The 18,525-nt window shown below is 34.3% G+C and overlaps 1 pseudogene; it reads left to right on the top strand.

Annotated features, from left to right (window-relative positions):
* The first annotated feature begins 6,522 nt into the window (after positions 1-6,522).
* On the top strand, positions 6,523-18,132 carry LOC18104281 (uncharacterized; annotated as a pseudogene).
* Positions 18,133-18,525: the final 393 nt, after the last annotated feature.

An 18,525-nucleotide genomic window follows, 5' to 3' on the forward strand; every position in this document is an offset into this window, starting at 1 on the left:
AAGAAAAGCATTTTCTGGGAGCTTCCATATTGGCATACAAATTTGATTTGTCATAATCTTGATGTCATGCACATTGAAAAAAATTTCTTTAACAATATTTTTTATACAGTAATGGATTGTCCTGATAGAAGCAAGGACAATGTAAAGGCTAGGTTGGATATTCAGTTGTATTGTAAGAAGCCTAACTTACATTTGCAACAAGATGCAAGTGGTCGGGTTTACAAACCTAAAGGCACTTATTATCTCTTCAAGAAACAACAACAAGAAGTGTTGTCATGGATGAAAGAATTGTCCTTTCTTGATGGCTATGCTTCAAACATCTCACGGTGTGTAAAAGAGGCACAATGTAAGGTTTCAGGCATGAAAAATCATGATTGTCATGTTTTTATGCAAAGACTTCTTCCAATTGCTTTTCGACCTTACTTGCCTAAGCCACTGTGGGAGTCATTAACTGAATTGTCAGTATTTTTTCAGGACATTAGTGCCACAAGTTTAAATGTCCAACACATGGAGTTATTGCAGATGAATATCATTGAAATTATTTGCAAACTTGAAAGGATTTTTCCTCCATCCTTCTTTGACTTTATGGAACACTTGACAATACATTTACCTTATGAGGCAAAAGTCGGAGGACCCGTTCAATATCGATGGATGTATCCATTTGAACGGTATGTTTTCATGTCATATTATTTTTTATTCTTTTCCATTTTTTCTCAAACTTATTGATATCAATGATATAGGTCAAACTTATTGATATCAATGATATAGGTGTATGTTTTATTTGAAGAAAAAAGTGACCAATAAAGCTAAAGTTGAGGGTTCCATATGTGATACATATTTGACTAATGAAATTACCAATTTTGCATCTTATTATTTTGGTGATGACGTGCAAACAATATGGAATCGAGTTCCAATGAATAATGATGGTGGTCTTAAAAGTCTTGATAGACAACTTTCAATTTTTTCTTACTCGGGGAAAAAATTATCCAGAAGATCGTATAGAAGACAATTGTCACATGCTGAAATGAAAATTGCACATAACTATATTTGTTTCAACTGTGAAGAATTGAAGCCCTATTTAAAGTAAGTATGAAATATTTTTTTTACTTTATTCTTAATAATTTAATTTTAAAAATAAACTATTTATAATTTAGGTAATGTCATCAAGAGCTAAAGTCACAACAACCACATGCGAGCGATGCTGAAATAGAAGAATTATGCGAGGAGATCTTTCTAATTTGGTTAAAAAATAATGTAAGTAGTTTTATATAATGATTTTTTTAATGCAATTTTATTCTTTTAAGAAATTATTTTATTTTTGAAAAAAAAATATTAATTATGGTGTTAAATGTTATGGTAGGTTGAATATCAATCAAATGGAATTGGGAATCAAATCTTTGCACTTGCTATGGGCCCTTCAAATTTAGTTAAATGTTATAATGGGTATTATGTGAATGGTTTCAAATTTCACACTTAAAGTTATGGTCGATTTAAAAAGACGATGAATAGCAGGGTTTGTGTGAAAGGAAGTTGGTATGATGACAATGAATATGATTATTATGGAATGCTTGAAGAAGTTGTTCGGCTAAAATATTTGGGGAGTAAGTGCAAACTATTCATGTTTAAATGCCATTGGTATGATACAAGAAGAAGAATTAGAATGCATCGTTCAAATGGTTTGGTTGAAATCAAGCATACTTCTCGACTATATGGAAATGAACATTTTGTGCTAGCACAACAATGTCAACAAGTCTACTATACATGTCCACCTGATAATAAATCTTCTGAATGATGGGCGGTAATTAAGACAACTTCTAGAAGTCTCTATAACGTTGACATGAGTGAATTTATTGAAGATGATAACAATATGAGATCATTTGATGTCGCTCAGTCAGATGAGATTTCTCAACCATGTCGTGTCCTTCCTACTCAAACACTTGATGATCCAAATATGGTTGTTGAAGCATCATATTATACAGAAATCAACCATTGTGAATTGCTTTAGTTACAAGCAAATTCAGTAGAAGTTGAAAGGGCTTCAGATGAAGAATTTGATGATGATGTTAATGGTGATTACGATAATGATGATGTGGTTATGAGTGATGATAATGATGAGCAACATGATGATGATATATTGTAAAATTTATTTTTTATTTATTGTATTTGGACTTATTTTTAAGTGATGTAAGTTATGTTTGTATTAATGGTATTAATTAAAAATAATTATTTTGTTCATTTTTATTTTCTTATTGTATTAATTAGTTCGTATTCAATAATTAAAAATAATTCGGTTATATTTATTTTATAATGTTGTTTATTGGTGTTAATTTTTTATTCTATTTCAGGTATCTAGCTAAGACCACTTCATCTAGATCAAATGGCCCTTCATCTGGGCCGAATAGCCAAGCATCCTTTTCTCATCAACCTTTTCATCATGAGTTGCATGATTGTCATAATCCTACTTGGAATGCATATCATACTCGGCAAGATTATGGGCGGAGGGATGATTATCGATCGTACGAGGGTTTTCGCTTTCAAGATTTACTTCAAACTCAAGAAAGTTTCCCTCAAGATCACCCATATACTTTTGAAGGATATAATGTTGATGAGGGTTATTATGATTGGAGGGGCAAGGATGTTAGAAGAGATGAGAGAGTTGAGGAAGATAGAGGAGAAAAATATTAGAGAGTAGATAGTGATAATGATGAAGATGAGGGAGATAATGTTAATGCAAGAGGATTAGGTGATGAGGGAGATGATTGTAATGTTAGAGATTTAGAGGATCGAGATGACATCCCATCAATCCATGGTTCAACATCTTCTCCATTGCATCATGAGCAACGGGTTCAAAAGAAGGGTTTTGACACACATAAGGATCCAATTACGAAAAACAAAGAGCTTTATTTATATGGAACAACAGAGTAAGTTGAAATTTATAAGGTTATTGTGTTTTATAATTATTTTTTAAGCTTTATTAATTTAATGAATCTTTGTCATTTTTTTAAGCTTCAATAACTCATCGTGTGGGCGTGAGATTAGACTTATTTTGAGGTCAAAGTTTAAAGGACCATGGCACAATTGGGAAAAAGTTGGTTCAACTTATAAGGACGAACTCTTTAAAGAGTTTAAGGTATGAGATTATATATTTTTATTTTAGACATAATTATGTTAACTTATTAATTAATATTATGAGACTTGAATATATTAATAAATATACGTATTAAGAGATTGTTTAATGGATGGGATGTGATCCAGGATGATTGAATCAAGATGGGAATTGTAATGACATATAATAGAAGTGTTGTCGATAACTTGGTACCAATAAAAATAGAGGAGACTCTGCTGAATTTTTTTTAAACAAAATTCCATAATCTTAGATATATCATTCAATACTTGATATTAGTAAAGAAATGTTTGAGATTTCATGATATTATATTTGAGGATGTTACATTCTTTTTTTCTATACACATCATATCTTAGATATAAGGATTATTACTGTAGTAAAAAATAGTTTTTTTTTTATGGAAGTGAAGACTAAAATGAAATACGAACCTCTTAGATACAATTAATATAAAGAATAGTTTTTTATTGATTGAAAACATAAATTAATATATAATTGTTTTTGCATCTCTAACGACTTCAATTAGGTTAGAACATGTCATGTTATTATGATATAAGACAAATTAATTCTATTTTAGGAATGTATTAAGAAATGGTAAGGTATATACCAAAAAAATATTATAATAATTAGAATATAAGACATTAAATTCCATTTTATGATGTAGTTAAGAAGTTTTTATTTTATCAATATTTTTTGTTCATCTTTTTTACTATTGATTGTGCGATTGTAATTATATAGGCTAGTTAACAACTATGTTGAGCTTTGTTTGTTTTTTTATAGAAAAAATATATATTTTCTGAGGATGATGAACCAATTGTTCGTAAGATTTGGGAAGATAAGACTAGAATTGCTTTGAATCAGCAGTTGACACGAGTTCATAAAAGAGCTATGTCTGACAGAAATACCACAAATATTATGGATTGCATTAATAAAGGTCCAGTTTGGATACACAATGACGACTGGAATCAAATGATTAAAGAAATTTGGTCCACCCCAGAATTTCAAAGGAGATCAAAATCTACAAGAAATAATCGGTTAACTGAAACAGATGGTAAATTAAGCACTCATTCTGGAGGTACGGTGTCATTTGCATCATATCGAGCTAGCATGGTGAGGATTGTTTATATTTGTTATAATGGACTTCAAATTTTTATATTTATATTTTCTAATATTTTTTGTTTGTTGATATCAAGAAAAAGCAGGTGGAAAAGAACCTCTATAGGATGATGTGTTTTTGGTGTTGCATCAGAGTGTCAAGCAGCCTGAAACATTAACAAGTCTAAAAAAGTTGTTGTAAGTATTTTTTAATGTAATTTAATATTATTTAAAATTTAAATGAATTTATTATTATATTTAATTTTATTGTAGGAGAATTACAAAAAAGAGATGATTTCAAGATATGGAGTTGATCGGGAAAATCATCCTTAATTTGATGGAGCAGTTTGGTGTGTGGCTATAGGAGGAGTTACAAAGGGTAGAATATATGGTGCACCTGGTATGTCGAAATCCATGGTTAGTACGAGTGCTTCATCACAATCTTATACGATGGAGTCAACACCTCCTAGCTCATCAATGCAGGCATTGAAAGAGCAAATAAAGGGAAGAGATGGTCATATTTTATCATTACAACAGGAGATGACCCCAATCAAAAAATTTCTTAGTAATATGGGATACCAAGCTTGGGCATCAAATATGGACCAAAGTATGTCGGCACCTATGGCTTCATCTATGCCATCACATGTGGCTCCACAGATGACGACACCTATGTATCCCCTGTCTATTCCAGTATATCGACCTAGGTCTCGACCACCATATACCGATCCCACCTTATGATGGTCAGTATTGTTTTGGTTTGTTTCCACCACCACCCCAATCACCACCTTTATGATAGAACATATTTATTAAATCGTGACTTATCTATTTTGATGTAAGTTTAATGAGATTTAGAAATTTATTATGAAATTTATTTTTATTTGAGTTATTATTTTTTATAAAATAATTTCTATTATTAATTTATGTTCTTTATATATTTATATCTATAATTTTTGAAATATCCACAAATAATAAAAAAAAAATTCAATAGATAGGAAAAATAATTAAAAAAATTCGGACAAATCAGCAACGGATCAGCAACACAGTTTCCATTGCTGATCTGCAACGGATCAGCAACGCAATATCCGTTGCTGGTCAACAATGATGATTAGCAATAGAATATCTATTGCTGATTTATACAATAATCAATCGAATTTCAACAACGGATAATTTGTTATTAAACAATTAGCAATGGATAATATGTTGTTAAAAAATTAGTATTTATTATTTGTATCTAAAATTATCTGTTGCTAATTTCGTTACTGAGTTTTATCAACAATAAATTTTAATAGTATCTGCAATGTACTAGTTAGTTGCTAATAGGATTTTTTTTTTCAGTAGTGAAGGTTGGATTCATCTGGCACTTTCACATACCTCACAATCGTAAGAATTGTAATGGAAACTCATTCTGTGTGAAGGCACCAGATATCCTGACGTGCCCTTTCAAGTTGCATCTAGTGGATACTAGCGCTAATCAAAATTGTGTGACTGCAACTAATCTTGTTGAAAAAAAATGAAACTATGGAATTTGCAGAAGATTTTTACCTAGAGATGATCTTAAGTTATTTCTAACACCTCGGTGGTTTATCAGAAGTACCACCCCATAACACTGACAAGCAAACGGCGGGCATGTACACATCATAGAGATTCAGAGAGAGCTACATTTTGTACCTGAGAGCCGAAAGTGAAATTCACCGAAGCTTATGAGAAAGAAGGCCCATCTTCCATTACTCCTTGGTTCATCCCTCTCATTGTAAAAGTTGTCCCCTATGGTATTCAGCATATGCTACCATATCCCTCTAGAATATCCAGTGAAACTTGGGAGAAACCACAGACACAAAATAGACAAATATCAACCAAGCGAGCAATCCTACAACAGCTGGAAAAAAAACAAAGAATTTTGTTTCTGGACAAAACTCATTATATGCACAACATCCTTTAATAGTAGTGATCCCTGAAGCTAAGGACATTAACTGACAGGAAAATATTGCACTTGGAATAAATAATCTTAAGACAATAATAGCCAAGGCATGGCGAGTTTTTCTCCCTCTCTCTCTATCATGAGGTCGATTTACTCATGTCTTGGTAACGACGAGTTTTTTAAGAAAAAACGTTAGCCACATTGGGTATTTCTTGTGCATATAGGATAAAGACTGCCATTGTGTTACGCTTAAGTTCCTGCCTTATATTATGCATTGACTTCCTTTGCATCACCGATACATCTCCATTTCTCAAATCAGATTGTGAGAAAATATCACTCCAAGCATGTCTGACGGAACACGTGATATCTTTTCAGCTCTTGACAATGTATGGGATTTTTCATTGACGCTTATGATCTGTTGCATTGCATCACTGCTGTGACTAAGCTTATCGGCCGCCTGTACTACTTTGACCCAGTTAAGGGTGCCACAGGTAAACTTCCGACAAACATCAACAATGCGATAACTGGGGTGGCTTTATGTGGAACTCTAGCAGGGAAACTCTTCTTCGGGTGGCTTGGGGATAAACTTGGCAGGAAGAAAGTTTACGGCATCACTCTAGTTACTATGGTGGGGTGTGCCTTGGCTTCTGGCCTTTCCTTTGGATCCACAGCGACGAGTGTGGTTGGTAGTCTCTGCTTCTTCCGCTTCTGGCTTGGTTTTGGCATTGGAGGAGACTATCCTCTCTCAGCTGTGATTATGTCTGAATATGCGAATCAAAAAACTCGTGGAGCATTCATTGCAGCTGTCTTTGCAATGCAAGGAGTAGGAATAATGTTTGCCGGAGCTGTATCCACAATCGTCTCCATGTCATTCTTGAGTGCTTTCCCAGCTCCTCCATTTAGTAAAAGCCAATGTGATATCAACTCAGCCCGAAACAGATTTTGCTTGGCGGATCGTGCTCATGTTTGGTGCAATCCCAGCAGCTTTAACCTATTATTGGCGTATGAAAATGCCAGAAACAGCTAGGCACTCTGCCTGAGTTGAGGGAAACCACAAGAAGGCTGCTAAAGATATGGCCAAAGTTCTTGAAAAGGATATTACTATTGATGAAGCAACTTCCAAGGCTCCTGTTAATCCCAAATCTTCATATGGGTTATTTTCTCAAGAATTTCTTAGAAATCATGGCGCTCAACTTCTTGGGACAGCCAGCACCTGGTTCCTATTGGATATTGCCTTCTATAGTCTCAATTTATAGAGATGTCTATCCATCTGCTGGATTGATAAATATGGCCTCGTCAATGAATGCAATAGAGGAGATGTACCATCTGTCCAGAGCAATGTCCTTAATCGCGCTCGTTGCAATTGTTCCTGTTATTGGTTATTATAGAATCTACGAAAATATTATAAGCATACTCTTATTTTGAAATCTTCACCATTACTATATATATATATATATATATATATATATATAAAGGTTTGCTAACCATTAGGTTAAGCATCCTATTTATTCTCAACGTGGTATCAGAATCTTCTGCCATCAGAATTCTTCTCTCCCTCTCCCCCTTACAGCTGGCCTTCTCTCTACTTTTCCTAATTGGATTCTATTGCTGCTGCCGCTGAATTCTCCCTCACCACCAGTGGTGCAGCCCAGTCGGCCAGCTATCTACAAGTTGTTGCCAGTGGTGTCATTCCTCCACAACAGCAGCCTCCACTTAAAGATCACGTCTCTGACTCTTTCTCGCAAGTTTCTGTTGTTCCTCTGCAAATTATGGAAACACAAACTCCAACTATCATTGCATTATTAAACACCCACCAAGTTGTTTCGTTGAAACTTACGAATGCAGATGAAACCCTATCTCCTTAGTCAAGGTGTTTTTCACTTTGTTGACGGCTCAATATTGTGTCCTCCGTCTCATGTTTCTGACAGTTCTGCTGGTTCTTCCTCTACAATCAGCCCTTCTTTTCTTCGTTGGAAACAACATGATCAACTTATTTTGAGTGCATTACTCTCCTCTATCTTTGTGGATGTGTTGCATCTCGTGGTAGATTGTCATACCTCGCAATGTATTTGGCACACTCTTGAGAAAGCTCTTGCGTCTCCGTCTAACGCATCATGCAACTCCATGATTCCTTTCAAGATCTTCGACAAGGTGACTCATTGGTAAGTATATACATGCAGCAAACCAAATCGTTATTTGATGAATTGGCTACTGCTGGTTGCCCCATGTCCCTTGAAGACTTTAACCTCTATATGTTTCGTGGCCTTTGTGGTGAGTACAAAGACTTGGTAACGAGTCTTATAACCAAGGCAAAATCATTGTCGTATGCTAATCTACACAATCATCTTCTTACCTATGAATTTCTGCACAAGAACTTTCTTCAGTCCATAGACGTCACTGCCTCTCTATTGCCACAACCACTACTATTGCCAACACCACAACTCTCTGCTCATCTTGCCATGTCTCATCACAGCTCAAACTTCAGTCGTAACAGGGGTCGTTCTTGTGGTAATTGGCGTCCCAATAACAACTACTACACTCACTAGAATAAAAGCCAATCTGCTACAGACTGGCGGCCAAACAATTGGCAGCAGAACAGACGCAACACATGGGCTGACTAGTGGTGTGTACAACAGCATGTCCGCTGCTAATTATGCTCCAATTGCAGTCACACAACTCCCCATTATCCCGAGTTTTGCAGTAGTACCCAGCAGCCCTCTGCTCACCTTGTTGTTGGGAATGTTTCTGCTGCGACTTGGTTCCCTGACACTGGCACGAATCAACACGTCACACCTGATCTTGCAACTCTGACCGATTCTACACCCTATCTTGGTAATGATCATTTGCATGTTGGTGACAGTAAGGGCCTTGACATATCACATATTTGACATGCTACGTTACATTCCCCAAAACACATTTTTACATTATCTAATGTTCTCAATGTGCCTCATATTACCAAACTGTTGATATCTGTTTAGAAATTCTGTCGTGATAATGATGTTTACTTTGAATTTCACGCTTCTGTGTTTTATGTCAAAGATCTCATCACCAAGGAAGTTCTCCATTCTGGTCAGAGTAATGATGGTCTTTATGTCCTCCCCGAGTCTTCTTCCACGTCAATTCCTCAAGCTTTTTGGTCTCCTTGCATCTTTGCGACTGACGACATGTGGCATCATTGTTTGGGTCATCCAACCCCTTGCATTTTAAATTTGTTAGTTTCTGGCAATAAAATCGTATGTACTTCTAGACGTTCTTTTGCTTAGTGTCAAACTTGTCCTTTAGGTAAGTTGTTGCATCTGTCGTTACAACCTACGGGTCACAAAACAATTGTCCCACTTGATTTAATATTTAGTGATGTTTAGGGTCCTGCCCTTATGTTTTCCTCTAATGGCATTCATTACTTTGTTATATTTGTCGATGCACATATCAAACATATATGGTATTATCCGCTTATTGTCAAATCTGATGTGTTTTCCATCTTTCAATGTTTTCAAACACTTGTTGAGCGTTAGTTTTCAGTTAAAATTAAATTTGTTCAAACTAATTAGGGCTGTAAATATCGCAACTTAAATAAATTATTTCAGACCATTAGTATTCATCATCGATTAATCTGTCATCATACTCATGAACAAAATGGCATCGTTGAGCGTTGTCATCGATATATTCTTAAAACTAGCCTCACCCTTTTAGGCCAATGTAGTGCACCATTGTAATTTTGGAACTATGCTTTTGAGTCATTAGCATATCTTATTAATCGCATGTCTACTCTTGTTCTCCAAAATAAATCTCCGTGTGAGTGTTTGTTTTGCCGTACTTCTGATTATAATTTTCTGCGTACTTTTGGGTTTCTTTGTTTTTTCTTTTTGTGCCCATACCATGCTCACAAATTGGATTTCCGTTCTTCTCCATTTGTGTTCTTAGGATATAGCTCATCTCATCTTGGTTATCGTTGTCTTGATTTAGCATCTCATCGTATTTATGTATCTCGTCATGTTCGTTTTTATGAAAATATCTTTCCTTTTGCGAATTCTGGACAGATAACACATTCACCAGTACCCTCCACACAGCCTATACACTTACCACCCTTGAAACCTCCCTAACTCTTTCAGCCTACAACTTTACCAACCGGCCCAAACAACACCCAGGTTCTGCCATTTGCCGCACCCCAACAGACCCCCAACTTGCCCACAGATTCTGCATCCCCTTCATCCCCTTTCAGCCTTGCCATACTGTCACCAGCTGCTTGTTTTTCCAATGATCATTATGCAGGAACAGGTTCTCCATCGCTAGATGCTCTTGCCTTCAGGTCTGTTGTTGCAGAACAACCCAGTTTTGCAGCAAATTCGCCGGTGTCTACTACAAACTCTAAATCCTATTATCCTAAATTCTAGTTGATATTGAACCTCAATAGTTTTGTAATTAGGTGATTGCAATTTGAAATGGTATTTGATAACAAAATAAAAATATTCAAAAGTAAAAGAATCACCAAAAATTAAGCTTCTAATGTCTGACTTAACTCTTTTAACTCCTCCTATAATAGCAGTCTGTTTCCATATTTGTTTAACTACTCTTATAGCAGCAGTCTGTTTCCATCCCCTTTTAACTCCTCCTATAGCAGCAGTATGTTGTGCAACTGCAAGTTCTTGCTTGATAGAGATTATCAAACTATTATCCATATGCATGATCCTTATGCATCATCATCAACAAAATATGTATTGCAATAGGGTTTTATCATTCAACATTGGATCAGTTGAGAATTGAGCTTCATAATCCATTTGGATATGCTTTTTATGAGAATATATTGGTCTCACGATCAAGGTCACAAGTTTTGACATTTTAACCTTGGTTAAATCAGGTTATTTTTTTATTTTCTTTTTAAGAGATTATATCGGTCTCATGACCCGAGTCATGAGTCCTTCAACATTGGAATTGCTTTTTATTGGGTTGTCCCCGTCTCATAACCCGAGTCGCAGGTTTGACAGGTTAATTCAATTGACTTATTTTTTCTACCTTTTTTTTTAATTGACTTTTTTTTTTCCAATTTCATCAATTAATATTGTGTTTGATTGGGAATTAGGCTTCATGACTTGTTTCAGTTTGTTTTTAATTAGGTTATCTTGGTCTCATGACCTAGAAATAGTGCCTAATAGATAACTCATATTGACTTGGCTTACTTTTTATGTTATTTTTTTAATTAAGATTTTTACAAATTTTATCATTCAACATTAGGTCCAACACTAGTGATTGAGAATCAAGCTTTATAATTTGTTTTGACTTTCTCTCTATGAGATTATCTCAATTTCAAGACCAAAGTTGTAGATTTAACAGGTTAACTTAGGTTAAATCATGTCATTTTGTATTTTTTTTTTCTATAAGATCATCTCGATCTAATGACTCAGGTCATGAGTTTGGTGGATTGACTCAAGTTGTGTTTTTGTGTTTTTTTTAATTGATTTTTTTAATCTTATCTTTTAATATTAGGCTGGTTAGGGATCAGAATTCATAATTTGTTTCAATTTGCTTTTCATGGGGTTATCTCGGTCTTATGATCCAGGTTGCAAGTTTGACATGTTAACTCGGGTTGTTGATTTAGGTTCTTTTTTTAATTGATTTTTTTTCAATTTTATCCTTCAATATTGGGTTGATTGCGAGACTTCATAATTTATTTTGATTTACTTTCTATAGGTTATCATAGTCTCATAACCAGGGTTATAAATTTAACACGTTAACTCGTGTTGTCCCTGGTCAATCTAGTATGTTGTTATTTTAATATTAAAAAAAGATATCACCTTAAAATTTTATTTAGTCAAATATTGTTTTTAAAAGTTGTATAAGTGTTTTTGGACTAGTAAAATTAATCGGGTTACATTGAATAAATACTCATATAATTTAATTTTTTTTAATAGGAAAACAAACATATATTAGCGACATTTGATTATTTTTTTTTATATTTTAAAAAAATTTACACTCTCAGCGTGGTGCAGGTAAAGCATCTAGAATGTTATAAAATAGAAAGCGATTGGATCATCTAATGGAAAAATAAATAATGCAACTAAGAAAGAGGGGCGAAAGGGTGGGACAGTGCAGGTGAAACATAAGAGAAGGGAAACAACATGAATCAAAGGTATCAAAATCAGAAAAGAATTGCAAATATTTCGAGAAAATAAAGTAAGAGAGAAGAGGTGAAAGGACAACCTCGGGAACTAAAATGGCACGAAGTTGGTGTCAACTCAAAAACTGTATCAAATAAGGAATTATAAAAACAGAAAATGGAAAAATGAACCTAAGAAGCACTATAATTAAAGAGGGTAAGAGAAGGGGGGAGGAAAACAAAACGGGCAAATCCAAAAGCTAAAGCATCAAAGATAAAAGGCGGGAAAAGAAGAAAGAAAGAATAGCTAGGCATGCAAGAGCGATGAAAAAGAACAGAGATAGATGCTAAAATGAAGGGCAAAGTATGTCTTTAAGAGTGAAATAGTAGTTTGGAAGAATTGAACAAATGTTTTCCATATCACAACTTCAGTAGTGCTTTGATAGCTGCTAGGCCTTGTAGTTTTCCGAACAAACACATGTCTAAATATTTTCCTGCATGCATAATGATCCACCACGAAATTGCAAGCCTTTGGTTTCGGAAAAGAAATAAGTTGAAGTAGGGTTTGTCATCTTCTTACATGTATCAAGGGTTTTAATATTGTACGTTGATTAATGTCAACTGCTTGCTAAAGACACAAGTCAAGTTTGTAAAATGGAACTTCTGGTGGCAAAACCCGATCCTCAATACATAATATATACCACATTGCCATGCAAAATATTAGCATGAAGAAAGAAGCAAATCTGGGTTTGCACCACTGCCCTTTTAAGCCAGTTGAAGCAGGAACAACAACATCGAGGTATTAGATAACCAGTATATATGATTATTTTCATCTTGGTTCTGCCCAGATCGTTTCCCATTTTTGTAGGACAACTAGGAATGTTTAGAAAAGGAAGCAAAATCCAGAAACAAATGTTTATAAAAGCACACGAAATTTCTTCGACAGAGTTAAGAAAAATCTTGCTGCATTTTGGTGAGAGGGTGGGGTGATACTGGGAAAGCAACATCAGCACGGAGGTGATTGATGAAATACTTGGCTAAGGATGTACCTTGGGTGTGCTGCAACAGCCAGTCATGGAAGAAGGCACGAGAAAAATAGAGAAATACAGACACAAATGTTTAGAAAAAGGGGGGAGAAATTTGCTATTAATCTATACACTTCTCCGGGCACAAGGAGAAGTCAACAGTGAGGAGTAAGAAGAAAGGAGAAGTTGAAACTGAAAAATTGCTTGAATTACCATGAGATGTGCAAAACTGACTTCTCTTAGTTTTTTCTTTTGTCAAGGTTAATAAAAGAGGTAAAATACTCTGCCTCCATCTTGGTATTTATAAAATTTTAAAACTAATAGACATGTAACTTTCCTTACACCTATTCTTTCCTAGTCAAGACTTTATTTTACCTTGTTAATTGTACTGTTATTTCTCGGTAATTTAGGTAGAGAAGAAAAAAATAGGGGTGGGGGTAAGGTGTAAGAAATTCTTATCCGAATTATCCATTATATATGTTTGATTGGATGAAGTTGTTGACATTTAGAGTTACACTTTCTTGTTTTTATATATTTAATGATAATAATAAAATAAAAAATAAACACTACTAAAAACAGGGGCTATTAGCATCTGAATTTAGCAACGGATAATTCCGTTGCTAAATTCAGTAACAGATTTGCAACGGATTACATTTATATTATTTTTTTAATATTAGCAACAGACTTTAACAACGGAAAATCCGTTGCTAAAAACAACGTAAAGTTTGCAACGAATTATCTGTTGCTAATTGAAAAAATAATTATTTAAATATTAATATAAAACCAAAATTATATAAACCATTGATTACTTTTGATATGATAAAATCTCAACCGTTAATTCAACACCCCCCGGTTTCTAAAACAGAGAAAACAAAACCAACAGTTGAAAATTAATTAATTCCCAGTCTCCTTCATACCTAATAACATCCATAAATGTAGAAAAATCACCCTCTCTTCATCGATTTGATTTTCCTTTTATCCCAAACTTTTCATCTTCTTCTCATTCGTCTTCAGCATCGTTAATTTTTTTCTTTCATCTTCTTCTCCTTCATCTTAACAGTTTCAATCTTTCTCTGTAAACCACCAAAAACACAGACTCATGGCAACATCGCACCAGACCCATCATTATCACCCTTTCTCTTTGTAAACGGGTTGGGTTTTGCACTCTCTTCTTCAATAAATCAGGTAATTAATTTAGAATTTATGTTTTTCTCCGTTGCAATTTAACTTACACTAACAAGTTTTAACCTAACTTTCACAATCTCAGGTGTTGTTCTGGATTATGCGAAAGCAATACAGGAAAGTGTTTTTGAGCAACTTCGTGTTGTTCGTGATGGTCAACTACGGATAGTCTTCTCTCCAGATTTGAAGGTTAAACTTTGGAGAAATTCCCTTTCGCTTTTATAAGCTTCTAAATTCTTCAGGAAGTGTTAGCTGAATTCCTGTCTTCTAAATTCTTCAGGAAGTGTTGGCTGATTTCTTCTGTCTTCTGTTCCTCCATTATTTTGCCAGATATGCTCATGGGAGTTTTGTGCTCGACGGCATGAAGAGCTTATACCTCGAAGATTGTTGATACCACAGGTTACCCTCACTTCACTTAATTAGTTACTTTTAATTCCTGTTGGAAACCATTTTTTACCCACACTATTTTAGCTGATTGACACTGATATGTTCAATATTCAGTAATATATGTACCTTTTTGTGCACAAGTTATTCATTTTGATGATGGGTTAAGTAGGTTAAAAATTGCTATTTTAATCAATCTTTTTCAATCAACATGCTTGATGCATGTGGAATAACATTGATCAGTGTAATCCTTGTATGTTGTTTATTCGAAGTGAAATTAATTGAATTTGTTTGTGGCTTTTGGTGTTAGCTTGTTAGAAATAATGCTTAGAATCAGTTTTGGTATGAAAGAGCACCATTACTAAGTTTTTATTCTTTCTTCTTACTTGTCATGTCATCTTTATGTACTGATGCTTGTTTAACTCATAGCACTAGGAAGATTTGTGCTTCCATAGAGATGGTCAGTGGATCAGGATCAGATAAATAAATTGAATTGGACCTTGATGTAGCTGATTTTGTGATACTTGTGTTGTAGTTTGATTCTATATTTGTTGATTCTATATGGACATGCTGTTAGCAAAGTCTGGTTCGTGGCCCTTTTCATTTCCATAAAAGGCTAAAACAACTTAAATATCCAGTTTATCATGAACAAACATTGATTTTAAGTAATGCCCTGTGGAAACTTTTTGCTTGTGTGGTTGTGTTTATTATGTGTTATTTTCTATATGGTTTATAGCCCTGTGGAAACATTGATCAAGAATTCAGGTTTTTCTGTGATATGGTATCTAGGGGCTATAAGATGATTCCTACTTACAAATATAAATCAAGTATTCAGTGTTTTTCTTTACATTTTGCAGGTAAGTCAGCTTGGTGTTGCAGCTCAAAAGTATCAGGCTGCCACTCAAACTGCATCGTCCAATTTATCTGTCCCAAAGTTGCAAAATAATTGTACCATGTAAGTTGTCTCGCTACATTGTGTTTATTCCATGAGCCTTTGGTTGAGCATGCAGTATCGATAGTGACAAAGCTGCTGCAATTATTTGAGTACCATTGCTCTGGCAATCAAGCTCAATGATTTTCAATATTTCCATTAGATATGTACAACGATCTTTCATTCATTTTGTCAAGCTGAATTTATATGGTGTGATTGTGATATTGAACACAAATGTAAATTAATACTTGGTTACAATGTTTCTTCTCATCTTTGCTTAGGATGTCCATGAGAGATATGAGACTAGACTATCAGTTACTACATTTCAAACATAGTTTTTCTATTCTTCATTAGATGATTTAAGAGATGGTTGAAGGGATGTTTCTAGTTATGTCTTGATTGAGTTTGCATTTACTTAGATTTATGACATGTAAGGGATAAAATTTACATTTATCACAAAGTGATAAAAATTATGCACCTTTCCATTCATCCTTTGTGGTTGACCATTTGTTTCATAGTTTGTAGACTTATTTTCTCTACATCTGCTGGAATTTGTGTTTTTATGAGTTCTGCATCCATTCATTTATGAACTGTTATACATGAAAGCAATGGGCAATGTCATTTTTTGTAATACATGTATGGTGCTGTACATGCCTTCTATTTGTTAATCGATGAGTTATCCTTCTTTAGGTTTGTTGCATCAGCTCGACAACTGGCAAAAGCCTTGGAAGTGCCATTAGTAAACGATCTAGGATATACTAAGAGATATGTAAGGTGCCTTCAGGTGATTTCGTAAATTCGTTTAGATTTGGAACTTTTTTCCCATTATTTGATGCATATGTGCTCTCCTATGCTGTCCTTTTGCTCATTGCAATGAATTTGTACCAAGTAGTCATGCCTAGACAGAATTGCCTTCCATAATATGGTTGCTCGTGAATCTTTGCTCAACTTTCTCAACTAGATTTTTCAGGTGTTAATTTATCTGTTATTTTTGGTATGATTGTACTTGAGGACATATTACATGATGAACATGGATGGCTCACCTTCCTACAAGATTTGGCAGTTGCTTTACTTTTTCAACAACTTTCATTATACTTTACTAAATTCCATTAGATACAACAGTATAAGAGCTGATTTTGTACTGGAATATCATGATTTCTATATGCTTCTAGCTTGCCTCTATGCAAATATGTTTTCTTTTTACCCCAGCTTACATTGTATTGCCTCATCCTCTATTCATTATAGTAATTAATATCCTCTATTCACTATAGATTAATTAATATCTCTATAATATATTGTGGCATTGATTTGCCATTGTAATTATAAATTTTCTTATTTACCATGGTTGTTTGAAATTGTGGCTTGGAAATATCTTTAGGTCTGAACTACTGGTTTTATTGTAACAAACAACTTTTGCAATGATCTGGGGTTGTAAATTTTTGATAATGTAATGAATGCTGGTTGAAGTTGGATGGCTTCTACCTACTTATCCCATGCTTTAACAAATCTGTCACAACCAGCTGAAAATGATCTTAATTATTTTGTCAACATTTACCTATGATTCCTTAAAGTCTGGATATGGCACTGAAAAGATTTTTAACTGTAAGAATGTCAAATGGATAATGGTGATTTCAAGGATGTTTAATGAGGTTGCTAAATTTATCTGCTGTCTGATTGATTTTTTTCTCTCATAATAATTTGTTCCATATCATTGCAGATATCAGAAGTGATAAATGGTATGAAAGACTTGATTGATTATTGCCGAGAAACAGGAACTGGACCAATGGGTATGTTTGACGAGTTCTTACTTGGGCTATTATTTTATTATTTTTACTTTTATGTTGGTGATTTTTTGAAGGTGTCCCCGTGAATGTTTCCTGTAAAAATTCATGCCCATGGTGCTGTTGCTGTGATAATCATACTTATCACCATCATACCATACTTGTCCTATGTTGTCATGTTGGGCACTGAATTATTTATTTACTTATTTTGTTTCAGAGAGTTTGGCCAAGTTCCCTCGGAGGACAGGTTCTTCATCTGGGTTCCATAGTCAAGCTCCACAGCCTGAGGGACAGCAGCAACAACAACTGCAAACAATACCCCAGAACTCAAATAGTGATCGAAGTTCAGCCCAAGTCCCAATGCAAATCACTGCTAGCAATGGTATGGCTAGTGTAAATAACTCACTCACCACAGCATCTACAACCACGTCTGCCAGCACTATTGTGGGGCTTCTCCACCAAAATTCAATGAATTCAAGACACCAAAATTCTATGAATAATGCAAGCAGTCCCTATGGAGGAAACTCTGTTCAGATTCCATCTCCTGGTTACTCCACCTCGACCACTATATCATGATTCATCTTGTGTCGATCCACAATATCATGGTTCGTCTCCGCAACCAGCACCATGATTGTATCTTTTGTTGTTTTTTTTTTATTGTATTTCGACTTATTTGTATTCATGCAAGTTTAACTAAATTTTTATAATAAGAATATTATTTTTATTTCATTTTTTATTAGTGATACAGTTATTTTTAATATTAATTTATGTTGGTTATATATATTCCACAATTTTTAAAATATCCATAAATAATTAATTAAACAAATTAAAAGTCATTTTGATAAATAAATAAAAAATTAATTTAATAAAAATAATATAGTCAGCAATGGATTATCCGTTGCTGATTGTAAATAATTCATCAATCAGCAACGGATAATCCGTTGCTGATTCACAAAACCAGCAACGGATTTTTCGTTGATCCGTTGCTAAAAAATCA

The sequence above is a fragment of the Populus trichocarpa genome, chromosome 13 (genome assembly GCF_000002775.5).
Source record: "Populus trichocarpa isolate Nisqually-1 chromosome 13, P.trichocarpa_v4.1, whole genome shotgun sequence".
Taxonomy (NCBI): Eukaryota; Viridiplantae; Streptophyta; class Magnoliopsida; order Malpighiales; family Salicaceae; genus Populus; species Populus trichocarpa.